Source organism: Mastigoproctus giganteus, chromosome 6, assembly GCF_048544385.1.
Source record: "Mastigoproctus giganteus isolate SK-2022 chromosome 6, ASM4854438v1, whole genome shotgun sequence".
Lineage (NCBI taxonomy): Eukaryota > Metazoa > Arthropoda > Arachnida > Uropygi > Thelyphonidae > Mastigoproctus > Mastigoproctus giganteus.
In genome coordinates this window covers 134,750,137-134,767,151 of record NC_143580.1, presented here as the reverse complement: position 1 = coordinate 134,767,151, position 17,015 = coordinate 134,750,137, and the positions used below count along the sequence as shown (strand labels likewise).

The window sequence follows — 17,015 nt, the reverse complement described above, 5'->3', positions numbered from 1 at the left end:
TTTACTGTTTGATTACATATTACTTTCAGGCCTGTACATGATGTATGTTTATATACCCGCTAGCCTCTGTCGTGTCTCACGGTGTAGAAAGCTTGTGCCCATGGATCGGCGATGCATGGGGATATTGTGTTTTGTTATGTCCCCCCCCTTTTTTTTTTTACAATAACAATACCAATACTGACTTACACATATGAGGCATTTGTCCAGACATCTGTCCAGGAACCAACGATGGTACGGGTTTAGCAACCCCGGACAACCCAAGCACAACTATATTACTCTTCTTCAAATTGTTTTCTACTATCCTTAATTACTACATTTTATTTCTCGTGCGCAACTAGACTGGCCGAAAGCAATATCAAGGTGCTATTCCTCTGCTATCACTTCTTTTTTCCTCTGATACAAAGTTTAGTGTCTTTTCTACACTACTTTGTCAGTCATAGTCTCCCTTTGGTGGCACTTTGCCTCATTTGTTTATTTACCTACTTCCCCGTAACATGGGACAGTTAACTTTGTTGACTCCACTTCTTTCCCCTCACACGTGGTTACTTCAACTGATATAAACATTCTGGACAGAGATCTATCGGTTTTCCTCCTTGGGTCTCCAACATTGCTCTGTAAACGCCACACACACAACTATTTCACAGATTCCGGTCCAAACACAAAGTAAGTTGGCTTTAACCTGACTTTATCCCATAATCTACAGTTACTTTGTTTAATTTTTGTAATGTATTGGTCTTTTTGATTCCAAAATTTTTATTCTTCTTTCTTTAATAAAGTTTTATTGCCATTATATATATATATATATATTTTTTTTTTTTGTTTGAAATTTTATTCCTTTCTTTTTGGTCTCTGTCGGGTCGGCTATAATTTATACATTTTGCATGTATACATCATAACAGAAACAGAGACCCTGCTTATTGTGGTGGCTCCTACAGTTTTGGCTGCCGACCCTTTGAAGTAGTTAAAGCCCTAGGACCCACTACTTTAGGTAAAATCGTTAGCTTCGTTATTATTTTTATTTTTATGTATTCAATTTATTTCAGGTTATCTCCTTCACCTTACAGGTCTTCTCAATTTTTCCATGGTAATTACAATTGACAGGTCAGCATCCCTTCCCTATACATTGAATATAAACATTTGTCTATATATATATATATATATACACACACATACATATATACATATATACACACACATACATATATACATATATGCTCACAAATAATTGTACAGTCTGACAGGAAGCTCAGTTAGCAGTGCAAACAAATCACTAAGACCTCATCAGCTGTGTCAATGATAAACATGTTTTTGACAGCAGGATTAACATGTTTGTGCTATCTAAATGTGAGAGAACTTGTTCAACTTGCTGTAATTTTAAAAATATTGTAAAAAAAATATATATATCATTCCAACATCCACAGCATTCTGAAAATTCATACGTAATGGCAGAAAATTACAAGTCTGGTGTTCATTGCTAAAAGCGAACACTTACTTTTGTGCTAACTGCAAAACAGAACAAATCATAAAATTTTATAAAAAATTTTATTCATGTACATAAACTAACATCAACACAAGCAAAGAACACAAATAAACAGAATTTTTTTCTATAAACAAAAGCCAAACATTACTGTAAAGAGCTTGATCAGTGTGCTAATATTGAGTAGTTGTTAATTTTATGTCCTTTATGTTTACAGCATTCATTAGTTAACGCTTAAAAATGACTGCTCATTTGCACTATGATATTACGTGCATTTTGAGCATATATATATATATATATGTTGTAGCACATGACATCCTTGTGCCACTTTACGCATATATGCATAATGAAAGCAAACATGTTAAAGAGATGATTATTCCATTGTATAAAGAAATAGTTGGGCCACATCCCGAGTACTGAATATGGGTTTGGAAACTGTTTTAGAAAGGACACAGATTTGGTATAAAGGTTGGAAAGAGAAGTAACAAGGTTAGCTGAGGGCACAAAAGGGTATGTTGCATTATACAAACTACAGCATCTGAGAACTAAATGAAATGTTTAAGGTTTTAAAAGGGTTGAGTGAACTACATTTTGTTGGCATCTTTACTATTTCTCAAGTAACACACATAAAGGAATATAAATTTAAACTGAAAATGGATGGTTATGCATTATATGTGTGGAATATTTACCTTCAGCCAGAGACTAACAGATCATTAAAATACACTTCCACCTAGCATTATGTTGTTGGAAGTGAGAAGCCTGAATAAATTTACAGAGGGACTGCACAAATTATTAGAAAATAGGCAAACAAAGTAGGGGTTTTTTTTTTTTTTTTTTTGCTGAATTTCTATAAATGTGCTTCCTCACATCATTTTGCCAATAGTATACTAGCATATATACCAGGGGTTCTCAAACTGTGGATTGCTACCCCTGGGTGTTGTTAGCAACTTAAAGGAGGCGGGGGGGGGGATCACAATTTTTAAAACTTTTGCCTCAGGTTTTAAATGACTACTTTTGTTTATTTCCAACATATTTTTTTTTTTTTTTTTTTTTTTTAATACAGTTGTAGGGCTGTATTGCTGTTTTATTTGATAAATAGAGAAAGATTTAATTATTAAAAGTAAGTAAGAGGCATATTTATTTCTTGACAAACTGTAATCCAAGTGAAATCATTAGATTCATTTATGAGGGAGCAGAGAGATGATCACACAAATCCATTTAACCCCAGGGGCTCACATCTGGTGAGTATAGGCTTGGCACACCCAGGGTCTGGAGCTGGATATCATCATTCTTCTCTTTCTTGGTGATTCCTTTCTATTTCTGATTCTCTCTCTCTCCCTCTCTCAGGGTAACTTGAGGAATTTTTTTTTGGCTGGTGCAGCATAAGCCTCAGGCTTCCTTGCACCATATGGCTAATAATAATAATTTCTCATTTTAGAGGGTTGTGTTACAGCTAAGTTTGAGAACTCCAGGTATACACTCTAATATATAATATTAGGGAAAAAATACTGTAAATGAAAAAAAATAATAAAATAAAATAAACTGAATTTTTTGGGGCACTTGAAATATGTAAATAAATACTGTGTGGTGTTTCAGTCAAAAACCAGATTTAAAATTTTTTAATGGAAGCAACTACTGAAATTAAAAATTTCTCTTCCCCAACTTCGCACATCATTTTTATCTGCTTTCCAAAGTACACTCTAATAGCAATACAGATACAGAAAACTCAAAAACAATTTCAGTTATTATGAGTTAGTACTAAAGAATAAACTACATCAGTGTTTCCCAACTTGTAGTCTGTGAGACTTTGACAATAAAACAGAGTTTCCCCCCCCTGTACACAAAAAACCCATTAACAGTGATGCAAGATCCACACATGCATACAATGACCTAATGTATACTGATATACTGTTAGGGTAACTAAGCATAAGAAGAGGTGAATGTGTACACCAATGCTAGCAGCATAGTAAATAAATATGATGAATTTGAAGTGCAAGTCAGGACATCAAATGCAGACACTGTTTGGAATATCAGAGATGTGGTGTTACATATATAAGGAATGCAGAATTTGAGTATGGGGAGTACAATGTGTACAGAAAGGATAAAGTATGTAAAGTATTTTTGTTTTTCAGACAGTCTCCAGGGTTTCCCCTATATCAGCGTTTCCCAAACTGTGTTCCATGAGATGTGAACAAGTGTTCTGTGAAAAATCGTAATTAATAATTAAAAAAATAATATTAAATAAATAAATTTTGCATATTTGTAGTGGACACCACTTTTGTATCATTATAATTTTTAACTTTATTTTTTTTTCGGTTATTAATATACTGGCATAGACTACAGAACACTATTTTGGAGGGTTTTTGCATAGAGAAGTATGCGAAGAGGTAATGACATCTACAAAAAAGTAGCGATGTAGTGATCATATATGCGATTTAGCCTGGAGTACATGGGTTGAAGGAGAGGGGAAAGCAAATCGATATCATAACTAAACTCACTTCCTTGTTTAAATTTTTTTTGATAATTATCGGTATTTAAAAATATTATTAATAAAATAACCATGGATTTGTGGCTGAAAAAAGGAACTTTAAAATGAGAAGCAAGTACTTCTAGTATTGCAACTGTGGTCAATGCAAATGAACATAATATTGTCACACTTCAAAGTGAGGATGAACAATCATAGCCATTTGTTCCTCAAAAAATCAGAAGTGAAAAAACAGGAACCAACTAATAAAAGACCAAAATGAAAGTATGATGACAGTTATTTGAATTTCAGCCTTACATGTGTTGGAAATAAAGATGCTCCTGATGCACAGTGCGTCGTATGTAATAAAATATTACAAACAGTTCTTTGGCTCCCACTGAACTTGTGTTTTGTAAGTGTTCCATAAATATATAAATGTTACATAAATATATTGCGAGATGAAATGTGTTCCATCAATATATTGTGAGATGAAAAGTGTTCCGTGACAAAAAAAGTTTGGGAAATGCAGCCCTATATCATGATTTTGTCTGTAAAACATTTGCCAAAGCCAGTGGTATGTGAGAGTGTGGTTCTGTTGAATGTTGAGTGCCGGCACCTGGTGACTTTGTGGCCAGGTAGTGGGAGATACCTGGTCCTCTGATCCCCCCATCCTTAGCCACATGGAGGCATGCCAGGGACGGTACGTCCAGAAGCTTATTGCAGCTTTTAGGGATTACCTGAAAACCTCGAGGGCACCTTTGAGAACTGAAACAGGAAAAAGTGGGAGAAGCAGGGGAGAGAGGGAGGATAGAAAGTTGAGAAGGAAGTCTTCCCCAGAAAATGAAAATTAGATGTTTAGGAAAGGTAACACAAAAGAAGACAACCAGCAAACTAAACTAGTGAATACTAGTTTAACAAACCTTATGCTAAACTAGTATTCAAACAAAACTTACGTTATGGATATAAAAGAACGTTAAACTATGAATAACATACAATAGAAAATTCTTTTCTATGTCAAAGCATTTAAAATATTAGCTAAACAAATAAGAATCTTATGGAAAAGCACCACAGTGACAATGTGAAAGCATATACAATTTAATTAGTAACGAGAAGATATGACTGGAGGAAACCAATCAATACAACTGTCATTAGCCATTATGACAAAATATATACATCAAGTATTTAAAACAACTAAGACACCTATTGAGACAGGTGTCAGGTAGTAAAGATAGGAAGGGAAGGAGGAGGGGTTGTGCTGTCAGTTAATAAACACAAAATCTAAGGCAGTGCATCCAGTTGACATGGGTGGCCAGCGCAATGTTGAGTCAGTTGGGTGTGATATAAGCACTAGAAAGCAAAAACGAGAGTAGGAGTGTATTATAGGCCTAATGACTCTGATGAGTACAACGAACAATTGTAAAGAGAAATAGAGGGGGGCCAGTAAATCAGAATGTCTTATAATGGAAAATTTTAACTTTCCAGATATTGACTGGAACTTGTGGATTGGTCACTCGCACACCAGCAAGAATTTTGTAGATTTGTTGGATGACTTTTCTACAGCAGCATCGAGAGGCAACCAGGAGTAATACCCTTGATATGATTATTGGCAGTGATTATTCATGCATTAAGAATCTGCAGATAAAGGAACCACTAGGTGGCAGTGATCACACCGTGTTGATCTGGGATTTACTTAAAGATGTTTTTGCTTCCATAAAGGTGACTACAATAGTCTCTGAGATTTTTAAAATTCTGTACAATGGGACCAACTGATGATGTTACCAACAGCAAATTCAACTAAGAAATAATGTCCAATGTTTAGGCCTAAATCGATGTCAGATGACCTAACGAGACTTGTAGCAGAGAAGAAAAATGCAAGGAACGCATATAAATTATCAGGAGGCACAGATGCCTATGGTAGATATAAGATAGTCTGTAATCAAGTCACAAAGGATGTTAGTCAAGCAAAATCTTTGGCAGAGGATGCAAAGAAAAACAGCAAAAACTTCTTTACTTATGTAAACTCTAGAAGGAAGGGGATGAATCAGATTGGTTCACTGAATATCAATGGTTCGAATGTTGATGATCCTGCTCAGGTAGCTGATAAACTGAGTAAGTATTTTGCATCCACATTCACACATGAGGAATTTTTAGGGAAGTGGAGGCCAGAATTTTATCAAACTCTACCAGTGAGCTAAATGATTTTGTAATAACCGAGAGGAAAGTGGAAGAGAAATTGTTGAAGGTAAACATAATAAAGGCATTTGGGGTGGAGGTGGATTTGAACCAATTATATTAAGAGAGGCAGCAAAGGAAGTAAGCACACCACATTAGTCATATTTATGAGAGCATCCCTGGATTCAGGGGAGGTCCCCAAGGATTGAAATGTGCATATGTATCCCCAATTTACAAAGCAGGATCAAAGGGTGACATGAGTAATTACAGACCTGTTACTTTAACTCCTGTTACAGAGATGGATTCACTGGTTAAAAAAGTAATGCAGGATCATCTAGACAAGACAAGACCCATCACTGTTTTCTATATTTATCAGTGATAATGGTGAAGGTATATCAGGCTTAAAGTTCAAGTTTGCAGATGATACAAAGGTTGGCAGGGTTATTAATAACAGTATGTTACTGCAACAAGATCTAGAAAAATTAGGCAGATTAGCTGAGAAGTGGCAACTGAAGTATATAATTGACTAATGCAAAGTACTGCATATGAGTAGCAGTAACCTCAGAGTAGCATACTAACTCTCTCAAGGTAGTGGAGAATGAAAAATATCTGGGGGGGTAATTGTGCAGTCAGATATGAAGTTCTCTGAATGGTGCAAGGCTGCCAGGACAGCTCAAGGGGTTTTGTCAATGATATATAGCAGGGGTGGCCAACTTAATTTGTGATGCGATCTACTTTTTTCCTTCAAAATGTGCCGCGATCTACCATCTCAAAAATTTCATTGCACAAGGTTAAAAAAGTTAATCAACACATATTGAAAAATGTTGTTTATAAATTTTAAAATTCAATACAATTCAGAATTCTTATTTTAAATTCATACATATTTAAAATTTTAATCTATGCGAAGTTTGTGTCTTCATGTCATCTGCCAAACTTTCAAAATCGGAGATATACTGTGATAAGTCCAACCATAAAGAATCTTCAGTATGCAAATCCGTAAGAGCACAGCAATTCTTCGTCTTTGTTTGTTTCAAATATGCAAAGGCCAATTCATACAGATATGTGGAACCAAAACAGGAATTTAAAAGTTCACTGCATTTTTTTACAGTTGGGTACTTTTCTCAGCAAACATATTTCCAAAATTCTTTTTCTGATGACCTGGCTTTTAGGAAGATATTGTTTCGCAATGTAATAATTTCACTTTCAAGTAATATTTTACTTGAAAGTGAAAAATCTCAGTGATTTTTTTTTTCTGCAATTTGTTTCGTATTTAAGTCGACATTAAATAGATAAGAAATATATTGAACAATGCCTTCAATTGTTTTAAAATCACTAAATCTGGTTTCAAAATCGTCCACAACATTCTCAATTTCAGAAACATATTTCTCACTATTAAATTCAAAAACAGGATATTTTTGCAAATAATCTTGCATATTTACAAAATGGTTGAATTTTTTTTTCTTTGAGATCCTTAGCCATTGCCAAAAATTTATATTTATATTCAGAAATACTACTAATCATGTCACCCACATTTTTATTTTTTCCTTGTAATTTCAAATTCAGATCACTTAATTTACTGGTAAAATCTGGCAAAAAAGCCAGATCACACAACCACTCCGTATCTTGTAGGTGCTGATAATCATCTCCCCTTTGATCAATAAATTTTTTAATTTCATTCAGCAAATTTCGAAATCTCTGTAGAAACTTACTCCGAGTCAGCCACCTCACATCTGTGTGTACTTTCAGATCTGGTTCTTTTTCATTGAGTTGCATTTTGAAAAGTCTCCTTTGAAGAGATTGTCCTCTGATGAAATTCACGATTTCGAAAGTGAAGTCCATAACACTTTTAGTATTTAATCTTTTGCTGGCTAACACTTGTTGGTGGATTATACAGTGGTAAGTCAAAAAATCTAGGAATGCATCATCATTTTGGCATAATGCGATGAATCCGTTAAGATGCCCAGTCATTGCTTTAGCTCCATCTGTTGTTACCGATACGAGCTTAAATAGTGGTAATTTAATTTAATTTAAGTTTTTCAATAAAATGTTTGAATGAGTTAAAGATATCAAGCTCTCTAGTTCTTTCTTTTAAAGAAACCATACCCAGAAGTTCTTCTCTAGTGACAGAATCGTCGAAAAACATACCAACAAAACGAGCAATTGAGCTGTATCACTGATGTCTGTAGATTCATCCAGTTGTAAAGGTAAGGACACACAATTAGCAATATCAGCATGCAATTGTTTGCTCACATTTTTACTCATTTTTTTTCGATGTGTCGCATCACAGTATTTCGAGATAATTGCACATCCTGAAGGGCACTTTTAATTTCATTTTTGTTCTTAAAATTTTCAAAAAGAGACTTATTTCTAAAAATGTGTATCAGAAAATTATTTGCATTTTTTTTCAAGATGACTCACTTTAAATGATGCTACAATTACTGCTTTAGATTGTAAATTAGGTGTCATGAAGAAATTTTGTTGAGCGAATATTTTGGATTTAAGTTCTTTTTTTTTTCTAAGGTCACTATTCGGCAGAAAATCCGATTGGTATTTACCATGGAGTGCGTTGAAGTGCCTTTCTAAATTTCCTTTTTTGGGTATAGCCACGGAAGCATTGCAAATCAAACAGCAACATTTTTCTTTCACCTTTACAAAAAAAGTATTCTAGTTCCCAAATTGATGAAAATGATACATTTTACTCTTTTTTGTAGTATTCATTTTAAATCAAAAGGTATTAAATTAACATATAAGTACTGTCCCGTTATTAAATCAGCAAAAGCAATGCTTTAACCGATTAAAATGCTTTAAGTCACACGAACTGGAAAGCTATTCTGTCTGAACAGCTAACGTAGGATAATTGATGAAGAAGATTCCCGAATGAGGAAATTTTTTCCAAAATAATCGGACAAACACACCACCATTTATTGCTCTATTTGGTTATATCGTTATAAGAATCAGTTTTGAATGCCTTTGTGATATTTCTCTAAAGCTATTTCTGGAGGTCACGACCATAAAACAATTTTAAATGGGTAGTAAACTCGATCTTATTGCATTTGCAATAATACCGACATCTGGAATTCTGTGGTATTTTACGTTATTGTGGTGAAATATGTTTCTCCTTCAATGAAATCTTCAATCATGCAAAAAAAAAACAAAAATAAATTTTCAAAATCTGCTCTTCATTCCTATTTTTGAAGCTTCATTAAAAAAAAAATAAATAAATAAAATAACACACAAGTAGCGAAACCCTCTGTGCAATATAAAATTTTGGTAGTATACCTGACCACGCAAATCGAGGGATGATTGTATATTTAAAATTCGTTGTGATCGACCAAAATTAAAGCCGCGATCGACTCATTGGCCACCCCTGATATATAGGAATGTTTCTAGCAGGGAGAAGGTGGTGATCATCTCTTTGTATAAGTCAGTGGTCGGGCCACACCTTGAGTACTGCATACAGATCTGGAGGTGTTATTTTACGAAGGACGTAGAACTGCTGGAATGAGCACAGAGAAGGGCAACGAGATTGGTGAGGGGAGAAAAGGGGTGCGCTTACTAAGAAAGGCTTCAGTTTTGCAAATTGCAGCATGTAGAGACTAAGCACCTACAAGGTGATCTGATTGAGGTGTTTAAAGCTTTGAATGGTTTGAGTAAGCTTAATGCTGTTGGAATTCATTCTCAGATTATGCACTTCAGGGGGCACAAATTCAAACTGAGGAAAAATAGCTGCAGAATAGATGTGTGTAAATTTGCCTTTAGCCAGCGAGTGGTTGATTGATGGAACAAACTTCCTCTGTCATTGTGGAAGTTGATAGCTTAAATAAATTCAAGGAAGAACTAGACAAACTTTTGGAGAGAATGGATAGGTGAAATGGGTAGCGTGTTTTTTTTTTGGCTGATGTTGTATAAGCTTGCTTTCTTGCATCATATGCCACTACTAATACAGTACTATATATGTTAGTAGTAGTATATATAGTACACTACATGTTATTCAACAAGTACATATTATATTTAAGAAATAGTTATTAATATATTTGCATGTACAGTTTAATATTCTTTTTTCTGTGGCCTCTACTTCATATAGAAAAGTGGCCTGTAGTTTCCACTACAAATATAAAAGTGTTTCCTATCTGAAAAAAGGTTGGGAAATACTGACTGAACTACATCATGCACAATATACTGGTCACACCAGCAAACTACTGGTTTTTTGTTAAAAAAACAAGTTTTATTTAATCAACTTAAGGGATTTTTTTTTTTTTTTTATTCAGGCAAGAGAGGCCAAGCCTTAACTATAAGAAAATAAAGGAGGGATATTAAATTCAGAAGACTCTTCATTAGTCAATATCCTGAGTAAACACAAAGTAGTCATCTATCAAGATTTGAATATTTATAAAAGTAAATTTGCTTTTGCTGGTAGTTAAGGTTTGGATCTAATCATCTGTTCTTAAAATATGCACATTATTGAAAACCACTCAAGCAGAAAAGTCACCAAAGCACACAGGATACCATGCAACAATGGATGATCAAGAACACAGTTGTTGATCATCAGTCATTCATCACCCAAGTAGATCTTAAATGGCTTCTTTATTGCACACTGTAAGGTTACTTTAAACTCAAGTAGAAATTTTATGACACTTTCAGTTATTGTATAATAGCTAAAATATGTGGCTTCACGTGGGTTGCAATAATCAAAATTATTAAAAACAATACTACCTTGTTTTACTTGTGACAGATCCCTGAAGTCTGTAGATACTGATCAAGCAAAAAAAAAAAAAAAAAATATATTTTATTAAAAAACTTAATTGCAAACAAATGGTATTATGGGACAGTGGGGCAGCTTCTCTAGCTGTCTGAAAAATTTCCGAGAAAATCAATGTTTATTTTACTTAACTTTGTTTCTCAAGTGACATTTATTGACTCTTTTTGTGATACTCTTTCAATTATAATAGTAATATTAATTAATACTGCAAATGTTCCAAGCAAATTAATTTAAAGCTTTCTTCTCATTTAAAACAATGATCACCAATTCTGTAATTATTATTTATTTATATATTAAATGGCATATTTATGAAATCATTGATATTTGTTATAAATAATAAATATCAATTGTATAAATATACTGTTTACTGAGAGAAACATTTACTATATGACTCTTGTCAACTGATAATGGTGCCCTCTTATGGAAAGCATTAATTAGAACAAATTGGAATTTAGAAATTTTTGCTGAGAAAGTCAAAAAGTTTCATTTTATTGTGTAAATGTTAGTGTTGTTGGACATTTGAAACATAAGATATATATACCTTTAATGGTCTTCACACTACAGCTTAAAGAAGATTGCATTCAAACCTGCAGAAAAAAAAAAATATATATGTATAGTAATTTTAAATAATTACAAGTTTTTAAGTTCTTTCTAAATTAATTTAGGTATGAATGTAGTTGATAAAAAAATAATTCAGTTTCCCTAATTAATTAAGTGATCAAAGAATGGTAAGAAGTTTTCACAGAATGGTAAGATGCACACTTGATACAGATGCAAGAAAAGAAAGGAAAAAACTGACTCGAGTAAATAATACGAAGGTCTTTGAGATAATAGAAGAGAAGAAAAAGCAGCATGTACTGAAACTTCACATGGAATTAACACCATTATTCCTGGCATTTGTGGATCATGAAAAGGCATTTGACTCCATACAGCATAAGGCAATGTTTCGGGCACTGGGAAGACAAGGCATAAACATCACATACATTATGATTTTGAAGAAAATATATGAGAATGCTACCTCCTTTATTAGACTAGACAAAGACAGTAGCAAATTTAAAATTGAGAAAGGTGTTAGCATTAGCATTAGTAGAGGCATTTGATGCAAGAAAGCAAGCTTATGCAGCATCAGCCAAAAAAAAAAAAAAAAAACCCACTTCCACTTCACCCCTCTGTTCGTTCAAAATACCTGTCCAGCTGAGCCTTAAACTTATTTAGGCTATCAACCTCCACCACAAGGGATGGAAGTCTGTTCCACCAACCAACCACCCGCTGGCTAAAGGCAAATTTCCGCACGTCTATCCTACATCTGTCTTTCCTCAATTTGAATTTATGCCCTCTCAGGTGATTTTTCTGAGCTAGAGGAAGAATCCCATCAGCATTGAGCATGCTTAAACCATTCAAGGCTTTATACACCTCTATCAGATCACCTCGCTGGTGCCTAGTCTCCAGACACTGTAATTTGCAAAACTTAAGCCTTTCTTCGTAAGAGCACCCCTTTGTTCCATTCACTAATCTTGTTGCCCTTCTCTGTACTCGTTCCAGCAGCTCTACATCCTTCTTGAAATGAGGCCTCCAGACCTGTATACAGTACTCTAGGTGTGGCCTGACCATCGCCTTATACAATGGAATAATCACCTCCTTATCCCTGCTGGAAAAATTCCTGTATATCATTGACAATACTCCATGAGCTACTCTTGCAGCCCTTCTGCACTGCTCAGAGAACTTCATATCTGCCTGCACAACCACCCCCAAGTCCCTTTCATTCTCTACCACTGTCAGTGTAGTACCACAGAGTTGATACGTTGCTCTGGGGTTGCTGTTTCCCATGTGTAGTACTTTACATTTATCAATGTTAAACTTCATTTGCCACCTCTCAGCCCATCTGCTCAACCTTTCCAGATCCTGTTGCAGCAGCATAGTGTCAGTAGTGTCCTTGACAACCCTGCCAACCTTTGTATCGTCTGCAAACTTGGACATTAAGCCCGATATACCATCATCAATATCATTTATAAATACAGAAAACAATAATGGACCCAACACTGAGCCCTGAGGGACTCCACTAATAACATCAGTCCACAATGAGTGTTCGATTAGGAGACACAATGTCTCCAAAGTTGTTTACTGCTGCCCTTCAAGAAGCTTTCAGAAGATTGGACTGGTCACAGAAAGGAATTAATGTAAATAGAGAGTATCTAAACCATTTACAATTTGCAGATGACGTTATGATCATAAACCATGCTCCTGAAGAATTAGAGGAAAATTTTAATCAGTTATGCAGAGTTAGTAAGGTTTTCGGACTAAAGATGAATATGGTTAAAACAAAAGTAATGATAAACAAGTATGCCACAAGAAGGGATATAATCATTGAAGGAGCAGAAATTGAAAAGGTGGATTCATATACTTATCTTGAGCAAGTCATTAGATGTAATAATGATAAATGGCTGTAAGTCAAGGGAAGAATAAATTTCAAATGGATAGGATTCATTACTGAGGAGCAATATCCCGATTTGTCTGAAACGTAAAATAATGAACCAATGTATACTCCCCACTGTGACTTATGGAAGTGAAACTTGGGCACTCATCAAAAGAATGGAAGAGAAGCTAAAAACTACAAGCAAAGAATGAAACAAATTATATTAGGAATCAGATGTTGGATAAGAAGAGAAACACATGGATTAGGTAGCAAACTCAAGTAAAAGACATTCTTATCCAAACTAAAGAACTGAAATGAACTTGGGCAGGACACATAGCTTGAAATCATGATGACAGATGGACTAAGAAAATAACACAATGGTACCCAAGAGGAGCTAAAAGAAATCCTGGAAGACAACAACAGAGATGGACAGATGAAATTCAAGAGTTTGTGGGTGGTAAATGGATGGCCATTGCACAAAACAGAAGGAACTGGAAAGTTTCTGAAGAGGCCTTCATCCTGTAGTGGTTTGAAAATGGCCAATGATGATGAATTATTCAAGGAGAGATTTATTATTTTTTTAAATCTGGTTATCATTTTGCACAAAATTACCAGTTCCAAATAAAACTTCTGATTCACTGTTCAACACACTTGAATAATAACTATTAATTTCACTTGCTTTAAATAGAAAAAATTTAGAAAACACAAGAAAAATATCCAGAATCTTCAGTCTTCCCAACCTTCAGCCCATGCATGGTACTAAGTACCATAGGTTCTAATACTACGTTTTGTGTTGGGGGTTTTAATGAAAAAAGAAAATAATAATAATAATAATAAAAAAGTAAAAAATAATTCAACATCTCTGCAATGCTACTGTTTTGCTTTGTATAAGCACTAATGGCACTAATTTGGCACTAATGATATCAAGAGTAGGAGACCGGCAGAATTACTTAACAAGTACAGGTCACTGTTGAAAAAAAGCCATCATATACTCCCTCCTATTGTGTCTGGGCAGAATTGCCCAGACACGATAGGAGGGAGTATATGATGAGAGCCTTGTCGATCAATTCGGCCCTGGAAAGATTATGCAAGGCTCAAGGGGTAGAATTTTTTTCAGCCTGGATTGTACTTGTTAACAGGAGAGACTACTTCTACAGGGATGGGATACATCTAAATAGAAAGGGTGCAAGAATATTTGCTGATGCTATCGAGGCAGTGTTAGGTGGGTCGGAAAACTGCTAGCTTGGGGGGAGACAAAGACTAATAGATTAACAGTAGCCACTGGCAGAGGTGAAAGAGATTCTTGCACTGCTTCTATTGGAATGAGCAGAAGCCTGAAAAACAAGATGCAGGATATTTCAGAGACTGCTGGGAGTCACTTCAGTACAAGTAAACACATAGGTTGTGTTAGGGTAGCTAAGAACAGAAACAGGTGCATGTATACTTGCGTGTACACCAATGCTAGGAGTTTAGTAAATAAATTTGAGGTATTGCTCAAAACATCAAAGGCAGATATTGTTGGGATATCAGAGACGTGGTGTCACACAGATATAAGGAATGCAGAACTGGAATTTGGGGAGTACAACGTCTACAGAAAGGACAGACAGGATAGGAAGGGAGGAGGGGTTATGCTATTAGTTAAGAAACACATAAAATCCAAGAAAGTGAAGCCGGTCGACATCGCTGGACAGTGCAGTGTTGAGTCAGTTTGGTGTGACATAAGCATTGGGAGATCAAAATTGAGAGTACGAGTGTGCTATAGGCCTAATGACTCTGATGAGTATAATAAGAAACTGTACAGGGAAATCGAGTGGGCCAGTAAACCAGAGAGTCTTATAATGGGAGATTTTAATTTCCCAGATATTGACTGGAATTTGGGGCTGGTCACTCACACACTAGCAAGGCTTTTGTGGATTTATTGGATGATTGTTTTCTATATCAGCATGTTCGGGAGGCAACTTAAGGGAGTAATACTCTTGATTATCAGTAGTGATTCTTCATGCATTAAGAATCTGCAGATAAATGAACCACTAGGTGGCAGTGATCACAGTGTTCTGAAGTGGGATTTACTCAAAGAGGTAACTACCATTAGGGGTAAAGGGAAGGGTTATTGCTTTCGTAAAGGCGACTATGATGGACTGAGACAGTATTTAAATTCTATACAGTGGGACCAACTGATGATGTTACCAACAGCAAATTCAAAATGGGAAGCATTCAAAGAACTTATCTTGGAAGCTTCTACACTTTACATACCAACTAAGAAATATTGTTCAAGGTTTAGGCCTAAATGGATGTCAGATGAACTAATGAGACATATGGCAGAGGAGAAAAATGCATGGGATACATACAAATTAACACGTGACACAGAAGCCTATGATAGATACAAGTTGATCTGTAACCAATTTACAAAGGAGGTTAGGCAGGCGAAGGCAGATTACGAGAAATCTTTGGCAAGGGATGCAAAGAAAAACAGCAAAGAGTTCTTTACTTATGTAAACTCTAGAAGGAAGGGGATGAATCAGATTGGTCCACTTGATACCGATGGGTCAACTGTTGATGATCCTGCTCAGGTAGCTAACAAACTAAATGAATATTTTGCATCGACATTCACACATGAGGAGTTATTCAGCGAGGGGAATGCCAGAGGTGTATTCAACTCTGGCAGTAAGCTAGAGAATCTTGTAATAATTGAGAGTAAAGTGGAGGAGAAATTGTTGAAGATAAACACAAGGAAGGCACCTGGGGTGGATGGGATCTATCCAGTTATATTAAAGGAGGCAGCAAAGGAAGTAAGCAAACCCTTAGCCATAATTATGAGAGCTTCCTTGGACTCAGGGGAGACACCCACAGACTGGAGATGTGCAAATGTGACCCCAATTCACAAAGAGAATCAAAGGCTGACACAAGTAATTATAGACCTGTGAGTTTAACTTCTGTTCCAGGAAAATTAATGGAGGCACTGGTTAAAGAAGCACTGCAGGATCATCTAGACAAGACTTCAGTTATAGCTCGGACACAGCATGGTTTTGTTAAGGGGAAGTCTTGCCTGACCAATTTGATTGGATACTATGATGCAGTCACAAAGGAACTGGATGCAGGGAATAACTTTGATATTATATACTTGGATCTTAGAAAGGCTTTTGATACTGTTGCACATGGAAGAATGCTGCACAAATTGGAGCAGTGTGGCATTGGAGGAAAATTGGTGCTATGGATTAAGGGATGGTTGAAGGGGAGAAGACAGAGAGTGGTAATCAATGGCCACTGCTCATCGTGGACTAATGTTATTAGTGGAGTCCCTCAGGGTTCAGTGTTGGGTCCATTATTGTTTTCTGTATTTATAAATTATATTGATGATGGTATAGCAAGCTTAATGTCCAAGTTTGAAGACGATATGAAGGTTGGCAGGGTTGTCAAGGACACTACTGACACTATGCTGCTGCAACAGGATCTGGAAAGGTTGAGCAGATGGGCTGAGAGGTGGCAAATGAAGTTTAACATTGACAAATGTAAAGTACTACATATGGGAAACAGCAACCCCAGAGCAACGTATCAACTCTGTGGTACTACACTGACAGTGGTAGAGAATGAAAGGGACCTGGGGGTGGTTGTGCAGGCAGATATGAAGTTCTCTGAGCAGTGCAGATGGGCTGCAAGAGTAGCTCATGGTGTATTGTCAATGATGTATAGGAATTTTTCTAGCAGAGATAAGGAGGTGATTATTCTCTTG

At 35.6% G+C, this 17,015-nt stretch overlaps 1 protein-coding gene across 2 annotated transcripts in view; it reads right to left on the bottom strand.

The window, feature by feature from the left end:
- Window positions 1-11,460, bottom strand: part of tko (30S ribosomal protein S12 technical knockout) — a 93,339-nt gene extending 81,879 nt beyond the window's left edge. The window contains exons 1-2 of one of the 2 annotated variants that reach the window (XM_090375345.1): window positions 11,414-11,460; window positions 10,827-10,865 (exon numbers count right to left, since the gene is read on the bottom strand). The gene's annotated coding sequence lies outside the window, so the exon portion shown is untranslated. The remainder of the gene's footprint in view (window positions 1-10,826; window positions 10,866-11,413) is intronic. The other variant, XM_090375344.1, reaches the window with a different exon arrangement.
- Between the last annotated feature and the right edge of the window lie 5,555 nt (window positions 11,461-17,015).